The following is an 18752-nucleotide window of genomic DNA, read 5'->3' as shown; positions in this document are numbered from 1 at the left end:
TCTTTTGCATTTTCACATCAACACCCATGTCAAGCAGTCTCTGCTATGCTGTTGGAGTACATCAAGGAAGCACAGGAGATATAGTCTCCTTTACTGTATCTAATGTTCAACCAAATCCAATGATTAGGAGATTACAGGTGAAACTGTAACAGAAGTCTTGCCAAATTCTGGGCTTTGACACGTTCAGCATGGACAAATATCTTCACCATTTCCAAGTTCTAGTAATAATCTCTTTAAAATGCTTATAATGAATAAAGGTTTTCAAAAGAGCATGGATTATAAAAGGAGCTTTAGCTGCCAGCACTCAAGTTGCTGAAACTTCTCAGAGAAAGGTTGCCAGAATTCCTTCTAACAAGAGCAAAATAACGTGCTTTTGTTCATTCTTGTTTTATGAAAAAAAAACCCCAGGTATTTGCCTCATAATTGCAGTTAGCCTGAGGCACACATCTCACCTGGAAAGCTGAAGTTCAAATGATTAATGTTCAGCAGAGTTTAAAGCAACAGGGAACTGAAAAGAGTGAAAATACAGACACTTAATAGGTGGTGCAGCTAGTCCCACCTCCAATGTTAACAATGTATTTTGCTTTTTACTTTTAGAGCAAGATTCTGTATGTTGGATATAAAACGCAAGTCACAGAAATACCAAGACCTGAACCTGTTATAAAAGTCATGCAGAAATGCCATCTGCACTCTCCTGAATGTGCTGCAGGTCAGTTTTCCAGAAAACATTTTGCTTGTCTGAAAATAGTGTTTTCCTTCGACAGCATATAAGGCTGGTGTCCTGTGTGTCTTTTATACTACGTCCTCTGTTGTTCAGTTGAATGGAAGCTGTCAGTGAACTCTGAAGGCCAAATGGTGCCTTACTTAGATTAACTGAGGCTGGCATTCTCTTAAAAAATATAACAACGGGAATAGCATCTTTTTTTAAAAATAGTACAAGGGGAAAAAATAGCCCCACCTCCCCAGTCTCATTCCTTCTTATTTCTGACAACATGCGCAAGGGAATGCACCACAGTAGCAGAGAAATGGAATAGGATTGTTGTATTAAGACTCTATTTATATCACGGAGAGCAGAAAAAGCTATCATAATAGCTGCTAATGGAAGAGATGTTATCACATGTCCTTTGTATTACCAAGGTCTGTAAGCTCAACTTAAAATCCCTGCCATCAGGTCTGCCTCTTGGCAAGTCTAATACATCATGGCTATTTGCTATGAGAAGAGCTTGTCAAGCAAAAGACCCTTACTGCTACATTCCTATATTCTATGGTAAATATACCTTATTACCCAAGTATCCCTGAAATAAAGACATAGCAAACAGAGCCACAGGAAGTGAAAAAAACACTAGCCATTTTCATCTTTCTTGCATTTTGCAGCATCTGACTCCCTACCTTTATAAGGATTTGATCTAAGAAGCTACTACATGCATTGATCCCAATCAAGGAAATAACTTTCCCATTAACTCCAAATGTAAACACATGTTCAAGCTATGTGTAAATACAGAGCTCTCAGTTTTAGGCAAAAATCAAAGTCCAAATGACAGTTTTCCCCTGAGATCATAAGTAATGTACTGTGAATAATGAAACAGCCTGATTTTCAGAAAGAATAAAACAGTAGTTCATGTACAAGTTCAAGCTCCTTTGGTCATGTGGAAATAAGAGCAGCAAAAGAAATCAAGGCTAGACAATTAGACAATGTAAAACCTACACATAATTAATAAAAGATAAGCCATTGCTTTCCAAAAAGTAACTTCTGGATCAGTGACATTCGATTGATGTCCAGAGTATTGCACAGATTACAAATATGTTTATTTGTAATCATTTCAAATAGTTTCCCAGAATCATATAAAAGTATTAGTTCAGAGTTACTGCTTTAGATTCTGTTCTTCTGTGTAGTCTCAATGAGAACCCATCAGAACCGTTCTCTGAACAGAAACAAATTTTTTGAAGCATGCAAAATACAAGTTACTTATTTGTTGCATTTCAATTTATTCTCATGGGAAGCAATAATTATTAAAGATTAATTGAAATACAAACTCCCATGGACTTAAATGTCTTGCATTTCTGAACACCGTAAATCCCAAGGAACTAAAGTACTGTCTCCCTCCAGGTGATGTGGCAATTGCAGACAATTTAGAAGTCAGCATCTGCCACTTTTTTTCACCCGACTCAAATTATGAGTACTTTTATATCAACAGAAATCTAAAATCCCATACTGCTCCTAGAAATATTATGGGCTGTGATCCTGTGGTTACAGAACAGAACTTCCCACACTAGTGGGAACAAACACTGCAAATGGAACACTTAATTCCATGTAGCATCTTTCAAATCAAGCAGATCATATTAACTACACTGTTATTGCAAGATTTTGCATCTTTAAGACAATGTGGGAGAATTTAGTAGAGAGGAACACAAAAGGTTCTATACTTTATTCTTAACACCTACAGATTTAAAGAAAAGGTATATCCTATGAATTTTTGAGCCACCGATACAAAAAATATTTAAATCTACTATAAAATTAGGAAAATACCAGAAAAAGATAATAGAATTTTTCCAAAAGCTGCCTCAAGTTTCTTCATGAGGAAGCATTATTTTCTATATGCACTGTCAACTTAATCAACAGTGTTTAATGTCTTTTGAGTCACTATGCCTACTCCAGCACAGCTGCATCTAGAAAAAATGAAGCAAAAGTTTAAGCTCAGAAACTAGTGTATATCTGTTTGGCTCTGAAACAAATGTGGCCAGAGAGAGCCCTTATGACACAGAAGTGCTTGGGTAAGTTTATTTTCTTTCTTTCTCAGTCCCAAGGATTTTCATCCCTTACAACTACGACAACCTATAATAGCCTCAAACATCTGCAAAGGCTGACCAAGTTTAGACAGAATTAATCCTATTTTCAATCAATCCTGTTTGCAAAAGTAGTAAATATGGACCCAGCCAAAATTGGTATTACCATTTTTTTGATCTGATGTGATTTTATTTACCTAGACAGAATTAAAGAAAAAAGTCCAGATACAGTTTACATTTTTATAGAAAGTGATTCTTGGGGGTAAAGAGAAGTGAATGAATGTCTCATAAAACAAACCTGAGCCTGTTATGTAGTCAGGCTTACATGTCTATCATGAGGTATTATATCAGCAAACTCAATAGTTATCAAAAACTTTTGTAGATTTTTATGTACTATAAAATTATGTATCTCACTTAGGAATGTGTCAAAACACGTATTTTCTCTCATTTTCTGATCCTTAAGGATACCAGGACACAAAGCAAGGTGAATTGTGGTGTTTCTTTTGTATTATCAATAGACTGCTGAAAATGCATTTACCATGCTAGGATTCACGCACTGGTCTATATTGACTACCAGTGCACAAATCCACTGAAATCAGAAGCATTCTTTTAAATTTATGTTTAAGTACAGGATAGATTTGCTTATAGAACTTCCCCTACTCTTTAGAAATAATAAATGAAGTTGCACAAAACAGCTTGATATTCATGAATCAAGCTGAGTTTCCAAGTTGCACAAAGAGGAATTTTTCACCTTTTTTTTACTCCCATTTACCTGCAAATTCAGCAATAAAATTTATGAACAGCACTGAAATATGATAAAGACAAAACCCACAATTTAATTTTCGCTTCCAAGTTCACAGACTAGGATTGCAAGAACTTACTAAACTGGCAATCTTCTACACAGACTTCACTCTATTTACTTTATATTCTGAATACCAGAATAGAGTTTTTTCCATTGCTTTTTTGAACGTTATCCTTGTGTTGAGTCCCTTCATGAATCCCTTCATGAGAGAGACTGTGGTATATATTGGATGCTTAGCAATATCTCCCCATAAACACAAATTTATCCAAATGACTGTATTCCTGGAGGGTGATCAAAGCACAGGCAGTAAAGTAGCAAAAGCACTTCCTGGCATTTAAGACTCACTAGTTCAATAAGAGCAACTAGTGAAAAAACTGCAAGGAGGTATCTCCCACCAGCTAAGTCCTTCATTGTGTTTTATTCCATAACAACAAGATAAAAAAACTTATTTTAAATTTACTGTAAGAAATGAACTACAATCACATTGTAACAAAGTATCATGTTGGGTCATCCTGGTTCGGTCTGTCTTGATTTCAACATTAAATTCCTTGGGTTAGTGTAATCAACAATAACCTTCCTTCCTCCTACCTTTAAAAAAAAATACCATCACTTAAAAACAACCTCCATGTAAAAATATCTTTTGGGAGGAATCCTGGCAAAGCTTTTAGGTCAACTTTTCATCCTGATTCAATCTGAAATATTTTCCCAGATTATAATCTAACTGCCTTGTTCTGTTGAATTAATCACTTCAAATAAAGGGTTTCTGAGATGGAGTGAGCCACAGTACAGACAAACTCACAAAGAAGTTTTAAAAGCCTAATTGTAAAAATATTCTCTTTAAAACTTTTTTTTAGTGACTCATAACTCATAACATAAGAGTAAATTCCACTCTTCATTATGTAATCTATGACTCCCATTGAAGTCATGAGCATGAGTACCCAAGAGGACATTGACCAAAACTTTGGTGAAAGAAATTATTTGTAGAATTTGCAACACTAGTGCGTTTCATCCTTCACCAAAGCCCCAAATAGTCTTTAGAATCCTTGCTATTTCCACTAAAAGACTTCTACTGACAATACCACATGCACACTCTAAGGAAAAAAACCCCACAGTCACAGGTGGGAAATACAGTATGTCTTCCTGCTCATTTCAGCATGCTTATTAATTTAAATCCTAGTTTGGCATGCCTTAGCTGGACGTAAAGCATGCAAGAACAAAATAGTAATCCATTCCTTCTTGCCTGCTGTCTAATTCTGGCTGTGGCCACGATACCTGATGTCTCACTGTTGTCTTCCCTAGACAAGAGAGTTCTACATCTCTGCATGCAGCTGTTTGAGCGACCCTGAGTCTGGCTCATACCTGTAAAGGCTATGCAGAAAAAGACCCCAAATCTGAAGGCTTCGAAGGGACTTGAGACTTACCCAAAGGATTAGGACCTTCATAACACATATACACTTTCATTTATTTTATAAAGCAAAACAGAAAGTACCATCTAAAATTTACATGACAGCGCTTAGCCAGCAAGTAGACTGGGGTTCAACACCTTCTTTGAGACTGACAGCATTTAGTCCTTCATTCCTCAGCTTCTTAAAAGGCCTTTAATCATTAGGTTACAGACAACACAGACGGAGGTAGGAGTAGGAATCAGAACAAAGAACATTCTTCCAGGAGCGTGCCAGCCATCGGGCTGCAAAGCTACGTAACCCAGAGAGTGTCAGGGGAAACACTGGTCTTGCATTTTCTGCTGCAGAATGATGAAGCACCAGCATAGCCAAAAGATGTGGAAAACAGGGAACTCCTGTGGCTGATGAAAAACTGAATTGATAGCTCAACTTCCTGGAGAAATTTTCAGATTTAAACATCCCAAAACAAACCTGTGAACTCTTTGCGGGGGAAAAAAACACCCAAAAATGAGCAGGTGTGCTAATCGCAGGATAAAATGTCAGGATCCTGGCAGCAGAGAAACCTTATGGCAGATCTGACAGTGGAGTAGTTTGCTTGGGGGAAGTGTCACTGATTTTGAATCTAAATTTGTTCAGAACAAAATCAAAGATATCTCCTCCTCCTCCTCAATCTATTATTTTTGTCTTATCATCCATGTAAGAGAAAATATCTGAAGCATAAAACAAAGGGAAGAGACTTGGAAACAATCACACTAACTTCATGATAAGTTGAGTAGTCTCATAATCATTTTGATCTCATGTCTTCACACTTGGACTGACATCAGTAGAGCAAGGTGGTCTGGAATGACAATGAAAGTGCAAAGTGGTGCAAAGGGAGCTTTCAGGCTTCATCATTTTTGGTGAAACATGGACTAGGTCACTACAGTGAGTTGTCTGTTCCCTAGAACACTGCTAAGGCATCAGGGCATTCCAGTAGGCTGATGGATCCTGACTTTCTCAGGAAGACTTAGCTCACATCCCAGGAAGCAGTCTGGGAAAGTGCTGACCTCTGCCTGGAAGAAGAGATGGCTGGACAAGGCCAGGAGTGAAGCTATGTCCTATATGTTAAGAATATGCCAAAGGTCAAATCTTGTATCTGATGACTCATGGTGGAAGAAAACAGATGGGGGTGCTGAACTTCCTTACAACAAGCTAGGTTTAGTGCATTTGAATTCTTTTGCTCTGCTCACAGCATTACAAATCTGTGAGATGAAGCACATACATGTACGTAGAAACAGTGAGAGCCTCTGACTACTTTACAGATAACAGAAGGACTGTAAAGCATAATGGCCATAAACAACGTAGTTCTCACACAGTCTTCTTGTGCTGGAAAGTTGCTGTTGTATGATAAGCTAATCCTCATGAATCTCATTTGCTTTCAGCTACATCATAAAAAAATCGACTTCCAGGAAAGATAAAACAAATCTGAATGTCGTGTTTAGATAAAGAGACCAAAGACATTGTATAGAACCTATTTGCACCTGTACTGCCCCAGTGCTGCATTAGTGGGTTCTGGGGTGGCATATTGTACAGCTCAAAGAAAACAAAAGAGAATCCAGATATTCTTGCTGTGTATTTCTACTTAAAGAAGATCACTACCAAATAAATCATATTTAGCATAGTTATAATGTGATCAAACATTTCTTTGACTACCTGGTATTCCATCTATATGTCACCAGCTTGTGCCTCTATCTGTTGTCCAAAGAGAATGTGATGATGGGTCAAAACAAGTTCTCAGTTACACCCCTGCAATCCCACTGACCTCATGTGCTTGGCATTACATGGGTGTAACTGAGAAGAGAATATGACTGATTATACACTGTGCTCAGTGATGAAATCGAGCTACCACACCAAAAAGGTCAGAATCCAGTTAGGGATTATGGAAATTAAGCCAAGCAAAGGTAAATAAGGAACTAGGCTTTACTTTTATTAAAGAAAAAAATAGAAATTGTCCATCATGAATGAATGTTCATCTTTCCTTTGTCAAGTCTAGAATAAACCTTCTACAGATTCTTGCTCTTCTCTCACTTTCATAGGATTCATGTTCATAATTAACACATTTGTAGTGCTAAAATCGAGAAATTTTCCACCCAAATGTCAGAAGTTAAAGAAAGAGGAAGAAATTTGAAAAATAATTGCATATTTACTGATAATGTCACACTAACATGTTTTGTGCTCTAATAAGCTACCTACAAGCTAGAATTTTTCACTGGATGGGAGTATATCAGACGTGCCTGAAAGACACTCTGAGTGAGTTGCATGCTGAAGTGGGATACAAAGTTTGTATCCATATTGGTTTTCAAATGACAACTTTTATACTTTAATGTGGCTTGATTTTAATTTAAAGTGGCAATACAAGCCCACTATTAAAAACATTTGGTGGTACAACTTTCAGTTGATGAACGTATAGGGCAGTACATCGAAATTTTCTCATGCTCCTTTTTTGTTTAAACTGCTGAAAGAGATTGTTGAACAGGGGGAGCCGCAAAGCTTGGACTAGTCCTTACATCTATATTTCAGTTGCCAATGAAGCAGAAACAAGCAAACAAAAAACCTGAAAAGTTCTGTTTTCCTTGGAGAAGGCTCTTTGTATTTGAAGGGAAGAGTTGCATATGTTAGTTTTAAACAGACACTGGCCACATCTATAAAACAAAATGTAGTAGTACATCTGAAGCATAACACAGCACATGTGAAGCACAGTCTTCAAACTAGCCTGAGGTACCTTGGCATGCCTATGGAAAATGCATTAGCTTGGAAATGCAATTTGCCAAAGGTGGTTTAATAAAGGTATTGTTCCGCCCACATAAATGAGTTCTTGACAGAATACATCAGATATACAGAGCTATGCTGTTAAAGATAGCTTGGAGGTCTGAGTACTGGGTTTCGCTTGGTGGTTGAAGACATGTTCTCTCGCTTGGAAGTGGAAGGCAACAGTTAGGCAAAAAGAAGCTAAATCTTTCAAATTAAAAGTTACACTGACACTAGGAAAAAAACAATGTTAGAAAATGATAGAAAACACCAATTCCAGAAACAATCCAAACTTATTTGGCAGTTTTAACTGGCTTGTTGCAGAGAAGCTACATCTTGGAATGTTGGACCTTATTCTTTGCTTAAGAGTGTTTAAAGCAAAATTTGACTTTGTTTGAAGACCAGAGAGTTTCTTAACTTATTTTCTGCTTCAAATCTCCCATGAAGAAATGAGAATTCAGGAAGACTATATACTATCTGTCTAGTGTCCAAAGCTATGTGTCGTAAGTGCTGTCCTCAGTGTATGCTTTATGATGACAAACTGACAGGGTAAAGTGCTGAAAGGATCCTCCCTCTTATACATGAATATGATCGAGTACCAATGATACAGTACTGAACTTGGTTCTACTGGCAGCTTGGCAACTCATGACAGGCACCATCTTCTTCCTGAAATCTTCTGCTCTAAACTGTTAGCATAGTAATAAGATTAACAGCTCACCTTTAACACAATATGTCCATTCTGTCCTTTTCTCATCGTGTAGTACTAACAGCTATGAAAAAAAATTAAATGTATGTTAAAAAATTATTTACGTATACAAACCTATATAGAGTAGCTTTTTCATAGTGGAATCTCACACAGGGAATCTGGAGCTACAACTTACTTAAGTCTGAAATTAAACTTTGTCAGTGCCCAGATCCTTGGAAACAAAACTAATAACTGTACCTGTAGAGCTTTAACAGTTGTGGGGTTAATTCTGTTACTGTTTCACCTAGATATTAAAATCTTATCTTGGATCCATCTACACAATTGCCATTAATGGAAACTTACATGCACATCAGACTGAAATATCCAGGTTAAAAATGTGTCAGCAACAAAAATTACTGGGCCCAAAACAAGTTCTTAGATCACAGCATTCAGCTTTTTCCCTCTTCCCTCAGAAAAAGAACTCAACCAACAGATAATTAATTTCACTATGTGCATTTCTTAGCTCTCATAGTTGCATAGGGACCACCAAGAGGCATACTTTTGGTAAGTATTTACACAAACTTTTTTAATAATAAAACCAGTAAGTTATATAGGTTTTATTTCAGCAACCAAGAGTAGATTCTAGGCATATGTATTTAAACTCATCGAACTTTTAAATATTCACAGGTTTTTTTGATCAGTCTGAAATCCACAGTATGAAAGTTAATTTCAACTGGTGGAGTGTGGAAGCAGAGTAGACCTATCTAATTTCTGTTTAAGTGCTTAAAAGGAAATTAATCTTTTTTACTGTAGTAAGATCCTAGATGCTAGATTTCATCTCAGCTTTAAAACTATGACTGAGACGCTAAAGAGTCCTGTGATGAAAATGTTGTCACTGCCTTAATCATAGAGTCATGATCGTGGCCTGGTGATAATCAAAAGGTACAGCTGATTTTAGTTTTTCCTATAGACAAATGTCAGCAAAAACTTAATTAGATATGCCACAATATGGTCAAGGTTCACCTCTATGAAACTCATTTTAATCTAGATAATTTAATGCAATGTTTCAGTGTCAGACACCTGAAAGAAAGAAGTTGCAATGACATGTGTTAGATCTCTCAACTGACCCATTGCCTCCATTCTTTATTAACTAGGCTGTGACTTCTAGAAATTTACTGTTTTGTACTTCATCATTGAAAGATATGTCTTCCATGACCAGACAAGACATAACCATTAGAAATGCAAATCTTAAAACTAAGTATACCCAGTCTTCTGTAGAAGTGCTGTAACAAATGTACCTGCATGTTTTTTTACACAGTCACTTCAGCTGTACTCCAGTCCACTTCAGTATTTAATTGAAGAGGAGTGATGAAGCTGCATGTGGACAGTACGCATTTGTTCACATTTCAAAATCACATTTGTGAACCTCTAACAATATGCATTTTTACAGCCATCAGGTCAGCAATGCTAAGATGCACAAACAGCTAAGAACCAAAATAATACCACCTGGCTTCTGACAATCACGTCCAACGATTCAATAATTTAGAACCCAGCCTTCAGATCTCTTGACAGTTCTATTGAGGACAGTGAAGATCACATCCAATTGTGATGACTTCCAGGAAGACCTCAATAGTGAAATACTATGTGATAAAGGGCACGTGAACATCAATGCAGATAGCTGTGATACACATGAGGAAAAGCAACCTCATTTTCATCTGTACAGTGATAATCTCTGAGTTGATTGCTGTTGTCCTGGAATAGCATCTTTGGGTGAGAGAGCTCTGAAAACATCACTTCCACACCCAGCAGCAAACAAAAAGCAAACAGAGCATTCAAAATTAGAGGGAAGGAATGCTGGACAAAAAATAAAATCTTATTCTGACACTGTATAAATCCATGGTAATTCCAAGTTTAAAACTCAAAGTACTTCTGGTTCCCTGTCTTCAATAATAGAACAGGAAGAATTACAGGGAGCAACAACAAGGTCAGTTAAATGTTGGCATGAGAAATAACTAAACATTACAATTCTTGAAACTGAAAGAAAACAACGTAAGGTAACAGGAAGGTGATGACATCCATTTTATCATGCCGGATGTGGAATAGTCGTCTTTTGAGTACAACATGAGAGGGCATAAAATGAAACTAGTTGGCTCTCAGGTTCAACAAATCAAAAGGAGATGGAGACTTATAAAACGTGTGGACAAGCTATGGAACGCCTTACCACAAGACACAGCATAGGCTGAAGGTTTACACAAACACAGGAAAACATTATATTCCTGGAGGAAAAAAAAAAAAAAAAAAAAGCTATAGAAAACAGACACCACACCTGCTTCAGGAAGTCCTGAACCACAGAATGCTGGAAGAGTGTTCTGGAGTAGGATACTATGCATTTTCCGCTGTTCTTTCCTTAAATCCTGTGATGTGAGATTACCAAATGCCACTGGCCAATGCTAAAAGCTAATCCAAGTAGATTGTATTAACTTGATGTCCTTTGTTGAACTGTTTGTGGACTCCAGTGGATTTGTGCTCCATTCTTTCTTATTATGAGAAAACATGTCAAATCTTCCTCAGTGCCCCAGATTTATCGCATGCTCATTAATTCTATTCTTTACTGAGCAAATAAAGACATCAGGCTTCCTGGTTTGTATATGCCCTGAAATCTCTTTAAAAACTAGGGTTACATTAGCGACCTTTCAGTTCCCTGAACTCAGTTCTCTGGCTCTAACAGCTCAAAAAATTTAATCCTTGAGCTACATTAGAACACAGACATCTTGCATGAACATCATTTTACCTATCCATACTACACCTTTTCTACCAGCACTTCATATTTGAGATAGATTTTTTTAATTAATCCTCTATAAAAAGGGTTTTGGTATGGAAATCCCCTGTTTCTCTTTTGCATCTGAGAACACCTCTTGAACTTCTGTTGGCTCTGTAAAATATCTATCCTACAAACTCCTTAGCAGTCTTGGTCGTACTGGCCCTGATGTATTCAAAGAAGGAACCTTCATTAGGTTTCTTGTTTCTTTTAAGTTGTTCAAACTCTTGGTGAGGTTCAGCTGTACCACTGCTCCTTTTGAGCCTTGACAGTTATGCTCCCTAATCTCTTCTCCCCAGACCCATGCCTAGATTCATCCTCTTCTGGAAAGTTAAGTTGACACAGGAATTTGTAATTTTTTAAAATCAGTGTGTGTTTACACAAGTCTATTAAAAGGTACAGAAAGAAAACTAATTCCAGATGCAGAATATCCCTGCTAATTCCTTGCTCCTTAAGGAAGAATGTGTCTATATTAGACTGCAAACTAACTACTGTTTGCATGAGAAACCACCTACTTTTTGTTACATGCATACATCTCACAAGAGACAGTAGAACAAATCTGAATCACTAACAGAGATCAGCACACCTGCACAACTGTGAGCCAGACAAACAGACAGATCCAAGGACTTTAATTTCATATGCGCTGTTGTCTTCTCTTTAAATCCCTGATCTGAGGATTCAAAAAAAGCATTTTTCCCAACTCACTCCATTTGTTGCGAATTTCACTTTCTGAAAGTTAGGATTTCACTTCACTGTTGATGGTGAACTTCATCAGAGAAAAAGAAAACACAATTTTATGGAAAGAAAGGCCCTTTTCTTATGATAAATACTAGGACACACATTTGAAAGAATACAGTTTACTCTCTTAAAGACAATAGCTTTGTTTTTACAGGCTGCCATCAAAACATCTACAGCCAACTTTTCAGCTTTTCATCTCAATCTTAAATTAGAATGCAAAAAGTGTTTGCTACGACATATTACCAACAGAATGCATTGAAATATTTGCAGCCAGGGAATGAGGACCCTGCCTGGGCTTCACAGTCCATGCTTTGCCACAAAAAGGATGCAGTCAGCAGTACAAACCTGTTCCTCTGTCAACTTTGTGCAGCTGACAAAGAGAAAGTGATAAAGAGGCAAATGGGAGGAAGGAGTACAGAAGAAGTCTTTCCCTGGGTGCTCCTTTCTAAGAAGTAGAAAAGAGCCCTCATTCATCAGTGCACATCATATTCTGATAGGAGGGCCAGAGGGACAGAGGCAGAGTCTGAAGGCACCCTGAATATAAATTGTATATAGATATTCCAATGCTAAAGACAAGCTGCAATGAGGAAGCACTTACACTGCCAAGATAGTGCCGAACAGCAACCTCCAAGGAATGGTAGGAACCAGACAAAAGATTCACTATCCATCTCCTTGAGGAGCAAAGATGTAAGCAGCAACCTGGGAGGAGAGGAGGGGTAAGCAGGGAAGAGCCGAGCTGCACTGAGCCAGGCTCTCTCTCCCCCTTCCACACCACTAATTAGCTTAGCGCCAGGACCTCTCAGAAAAGACACCTTGTGTATATTCCCAACAAGCTGATTTTCTCACAAGCTTAAAAAGCCTCAGTAGATAATCCCTACAGCCCCTTTCTGTCTTTATAATCTCCAAAGGGAAACTGCAAGCTATAAAATGAATATTATGACACAGAGTTCAATAAGAAATGCACTCCTTATTTCAGTTACTGTCCCATGACTTCAGGCTGTTACTACCATCTTCCAAAGATTTAGCTTAAAATGTTTTCAGGCTTTTTATTTAGCCTCTGTGGCAGACACACATTTGTTGACTTTACTGCCAGTGTCAAATGCAAGCACTTTAACAGTGCCTACAAATGTGCTCACAGACCCTTGAGCGGGCACCAGATGATGACTGTGAGTGCTTATGTACATATTATCATTCATATTAGTTTAAATGTACATCTGCATATCCAGTTTTAGACACCTTCCTTGCTGCATTAAATATTGCCAGTAACCTATGAAGCAAAGATGAAAAGAGTAAGACATGTAGTAATGTCTGTACACTTACAGACCATTTTGTCTTAGTTATCACCACTCATGCATTATTCCTTCCATCACAGTGACTTCTTAGTTAATTTCTTGGACTTGTCACAGATGCTGTGTCATCTGGTCCACAGGAGAAAGTGAGTCATAGCCAAGATTTTAAGGAGAGCAATTCAAGACTTTTGGGATTACTTTCCTGTATAAAAGACAAAAGGGGACACAGCCGAAATGAGCCCGAAGTATTAAAGTAGCAGTGAATGAAAACATATGTCAGTTCATTTATCTTAATTTTTTAGTCACTTGAAACTTTTTTTCTGATTTGGTATTATAGCATGTCCTAGTTACACAAGAGAAAGGATTCACACTTACTGATAGGCAGGCTGGGAGGCAGCATTACTGAACAAATAATTCCTTCCTAATTTCTTGTTACAGTTTACTTTTTATAAACTCTGCAATGCACTGTCAACCTGCAGACACAACAGACATAAAAATTATGTGTATACCATGATGTGTCAGAGCAAATTCAGACTCCAGCTCTTTCACACTTTGTCCTTAATTCAGTAAGCGTCATCTCTAGCAGTACTGGAACACTTTCTGAAAATTAGGATAACTCATTAAAAATTGTGCCCAGTCATCATAACACTCTTCTAGGGATTGCAGTGTTCTCAAGCTATACTTGGTCTAATAAATTTGGTAGATGCCAGAATAAAACTACACTTCAGCATGTTTTACCACATTATTACTGTGGGACCCAGAGTTTGAATCTAAGGTTCTTGCAATCATGACAGATTTACTAAAGTTTTCACGTAATAAACTAGATGGGTATGATAACATCTGTACAGCTGCTAGAGTTATGCTGCATTAACTGTACTTCAACCATAGCTTTATGATTTCAAAAATATGGGTTTGGGCCAGTGTTTTATTGGGTTGCCTTGCTCAAACGTGCTCTCCATGGCAAAACAGTCATTTTTTTCTGTTCCAGCTCCTGGAACTGTAACACGAACAGGAAATACTACATTCATTTACAACCACACAGGGCAATCTGCCAGAAGTTTGTCTGTTCTCTTTCTCTAGAGTCCAGTCCACTGAAAGGTGAATCTGCTTATCCTACATATGGTCCAGACAGCCACAGTTGCCAGCAAAATTCAGTGATGCTTAATGAGTGAGCTGTGCTCCCAAGAAACAGACAAAGGCTGAAAGCCTGGAACTGGCCAGTTTTCAGGTCTCTCACAGTGTTGCATCATCCTAAAGAAACCCTGCAGCAGAACTGGGATTAGAGACTGTGCATGAGAGCTCCCATCTGCCAAAACAATGATGAAAATATGCAGACTTGGAGAAAACATTTTAACCTACCAAAACTAGATGTTCCCATTCACCCTTCAGGCTGATGAATTGTTCCACCTGTATCTCAAGGTGAAGAAGATAATTCTGCTCCTTTGCTCTCATTTATACGGATATCTGCTTTCCAGACAGAAAAGCCTGTTCAGGCTTCCCTCCAATACTCTGTATTAAGAAGAGCATTTACATGAATATCTGATTGGTGGTCCAGTCATGTAAGATTTCACAGACAAGCAAGAAGTGAGCTACCATTTGATGAGCAAGAGAAAAGTGGAAATGCATGACTGTAACTTAAATTAGCTTTTACCTTTTTATCCCATGGCATGAATGGTACAGCACACTCAGGGTGGTGTTTCTGGGGCCAAGTGAAATCCCACTAAGAATTCCTTTGTGACTGGGTTACTTATGGGCATAAAACGGAATTAAAATCTTTTTCCTGCCCTTTAGCAAGAGATGGTCTGATGGACAAGGAAATCATCATAGCCAACCAGAGGAAAGTGCGTGTCTTTAATATTAGCACAGAACTGAAACTTGGGGGAAAAAAGGTTCTGGTAATTAAACTTCCTCCTAGGCTTTTGAAAACCAAAGCTCAGTTTCCTGCTCCATCCCAGATTTCCTGCATGGTCCTTAGCACATCTTTTGATCCAGATCAACAGGCACCAAGGCTTGCATCCATTTCTATGAACTTCAGCACCCATATCTATGCATAAATCTTATTACCAACAAAAGTAGTGAAAGCAAGGACTAGCACCCGAGGTCTCTCCCTTTCTTCTCACGTAATGCCAGTACCACCAGGCTGGAGTCAGATGCTTTGCTGTTCTCCTTCCAGCTCCTTGTAGCTAGCACTGCCCACCATGACACCGGGGGCATCAAGGTGTAGCTGTGATTTCAGGCTGCAAGCAAAACCAGCTCCTGAGCAGTAACATAACATTGGCATCCAGTTAAAGAAAATACTTTACCAGTGTCACTTTCATTAAGAGAGAACCGTCTCTTGCCACCTAGCAGAAAGGCACGCTGTGCTTGCTTGTTCTTGCTTGGCTCTAAACAAAGCCACCTGAACATTTTGATGGCGTTTAAAACCAAAAGTGAATTCTACAGCAAGTCTGGTCCTAGAGTTCATGTGCATGAACAGCAAATACAGCACTGATTGCTGCAAAGCTGCTCTACCGGTAATCTGAACCAACCCTGGGAATATTAGGAAATCACGGACAACTAAGATATTGATGCATTGAGAATGTGTTTTACTTTATAATATATTCCTTTTCTGAAAAATAAATTCATGAACAACAAAAGCAGATGTAAATAGCTTCTGAGTATTTGCCTTCAGATCAGAAAACCTGACTTGAAATATAACCACATCAGGAAATGTTTTGTATTTTTCAATAGGTAATTTTATCCAAAATGTGTTCCCAGTTCATACCATGGCTTTTCAAGATATTTGTGCTAGTTTCTGGCTATCTGTACAAGATTTTCTGCATTCTTTCTCCTTTCTAACAGATATTTGAGGAAAAATTTAATTAGATACAACAAATATAAAATTTATTGTCTAATTTGAAATACCTTTGAGTGTTATTTTGCTGAATTCTGAACATGATATTTTACTTAGTACACTTCTAACTGACATCACTGGTGCCAGACAACATTAAGGAAGTGTGAATGATAGATGGATGTTCACTTTTTTTCTTATGTCTGCAACTCCAAGCTTTCCTTCTAGCCACTGCTGCGTTATTACTGTCTGAAAATCCTTCATCATTCAAGGACCTTCATTTACTCACCAGTTGGTGAGGTGTTCTCTTGATCTTTGTTGGTTTCTCTTGAAGCTGCATATCTGATGTGAGCTGCAATTAAATGCATCACTGACCCAGACAAGTCCAGAGCTCACAGTTTAAATTGGCCAGAACGAATCATGGAGATGTACTCTTGTGTATATCTTTCGTGTGTGTTTCTCCACTAGGATTATTTTTGTACACAGCTGGATAGTCTGAACAGACACATGAAGGGATATTTTATGTGCACACTGAAAGACAACCCAACCTCTCCAGTCAAGATTCTCCTGAGGTTCCTACAAGGGGAGAGCTGCGGGTGATTTGTTTTGAACTGGTGGACATCAGGAACTGAACTCCAAAAACGTATTCCAAAGGAGCAAGATGCACCTCCCAAGCAGAAATTGAAGTTATCATGAAGCATAAAGCAGTGGTCACATCAGTAGACTAATGGCACCTTACTGATGGGTTCCACCACTCTTTCAGTGGGGCCCCAAGTCTTCTGATCTCCCAGTGCTCTAGTAAATCTAACAATATCAAGTTTGGCTAGCAGGGCTTACCTAGCCTAAAGCAGATCTTTGAGATCATTTCATGAACTATTAATTGCCAGTTAAGCACTGGCTGTTATTTTGCACCCTTCAGGGTCTGTAGTAATGACATTCTGAAACAGAATCTTTCCCCACTCCCCTTTTATTGAACAAAGGGTCAATACACAATAATTTGCACTTCAGCAAACAGAAATTTTATCATTTGCCTTGTTTGATATGTTAATACTGCTGAGACAAATTCACCCTAGAGAGAAGACTCTGGCAAATACTCTCCAGTTGGTTTAGATATCATCTTGTGGACTTTGTCTAAACAATCAAAGCAGAACATAAAAATGTACCAAAAGAAAACATTAAAAAAGAGAGGAATCTATTTCAAAGTTTGAGAACAAAACTCAGTCTTGAAAAAAACCCAGGGTGAAATACTGGCCTCTGTGAAATTGGTGACAAATCTCCCCCTGCTACACTCCCCCCACTTGTGTTCTAATGTTTCAAAGGAAAATTGATTTTCCTAGCTTCGCTATTGACATAATGCTGATAGGGTAATAAGGAACTATTCACATCTACCATACATACTCACACTGTGCTCACCACACTCAGCGTCAGAACTGCCTTTCACAAATAGCGGGAGAGAGAAAGTGGCAATTGTTAATCTGGACAGATTTATTTTACCTGTTGACATTTTGAGAAGCAACCCAATCCTCATACTTTAAAATCCAACTGTGCCTGTGGGACATGACCAATTTGCATTAAATCATGAAGTCCTGTTCTGATTAGAAGAGGATAATCTCGATTTGTGTTTATGAAAATTAGTAAAGTCTTTTGGGTTATTAGTAACAAGTGTTTAACAATTCAAGCTTTTCAAAGACCCTTCTGTATTCTTTCTAGGAGGGTTTCACTGTGCCTTAAGGAAGAACTGTGTGTATCATACACAATACTATACTCTTCCTGACCTGTGTACCACTTGTAAACCCAAGTGCTTTCTCGTACTCTATGCTCTCCACTCAAGCTTTCTCCTTTCAGTGTAGAGCTTCTCACACTTGTAAATTTAAATCAGAGGCAAAGTGTTTCTGTTAAAAAAGTGATCAGGCTCCCTAATGAACCCTGGTCTCTATAATAAATCCAACATTACGACACAGTAATGCTGACCATACAGCAGTTATTCCCTACATCACATATAGGAAAAAATATGCTGTCTCAAGTGATGCTGTGAAATGGCAATTATTACCAGTTATTAATTTCTTAAAATAAGTCATGGTATGTATTGAAGAATTGTGTGGTCTCAGTATTTTGTGGAATATTTTAAACACTTTACAAAAGCTTAAGCATCAACAAAAATAAATCAAAAAGGGGAAATGAAAAAGCTGCCTTCCCCAAACTCGGAAGAATTATTACATCGTATAACACCGTGATGATTTGAACTGCAGAACTGTCACCCAAGGTGGCATTTGGTCCAAGGGACCAAAACCAAACAGCATAGTAGGAGGATTGTGCTTGCTTCTAAAGGCTGGGAGGTCTGGCACAGCAATTTCAACAAGAAAGCAGCAGACATCTAAATGGGCACGTTCCCCCTCAGATAACTCCAGTACAGAAACACTGTGGACCTTTTTGATAGGCTTCACATTCCAGATTATCTTTCTTTTTCACTCCAACTAAAATGAAGCTTGGTTTTGATTTGCTGTTTTGTTTAACCTGTCTAGCCAATACCCAATTAATAAATTTCTCATCAATAAAGCTTTAAATTATGTTTCACTGATGTAATGGATCTTTCTGCTGTCTGTAGCCTACTGTGAT

This window comes from Nipponia nippon, unplaced genomic scaffold (assembly GCF_047370975.1).
Source record: "Nipponia nippon isolate SJK-2023a ecotype South Korea unplaced genomic scaffold, ASM4737097v1 scaffold_24, whole genome shotgun sequence".
Lineage (NCBI taxonomy): Eukaryota > Metazoa > Chordata > Aves > Pelecaniformes > Threskiornithidae > Nipponia > Nipponia nippon.
The sequence above is the reverse complement of the archived record's forward strand: the minus strand, read 5'-3'. Positions refer to the sequence as shown.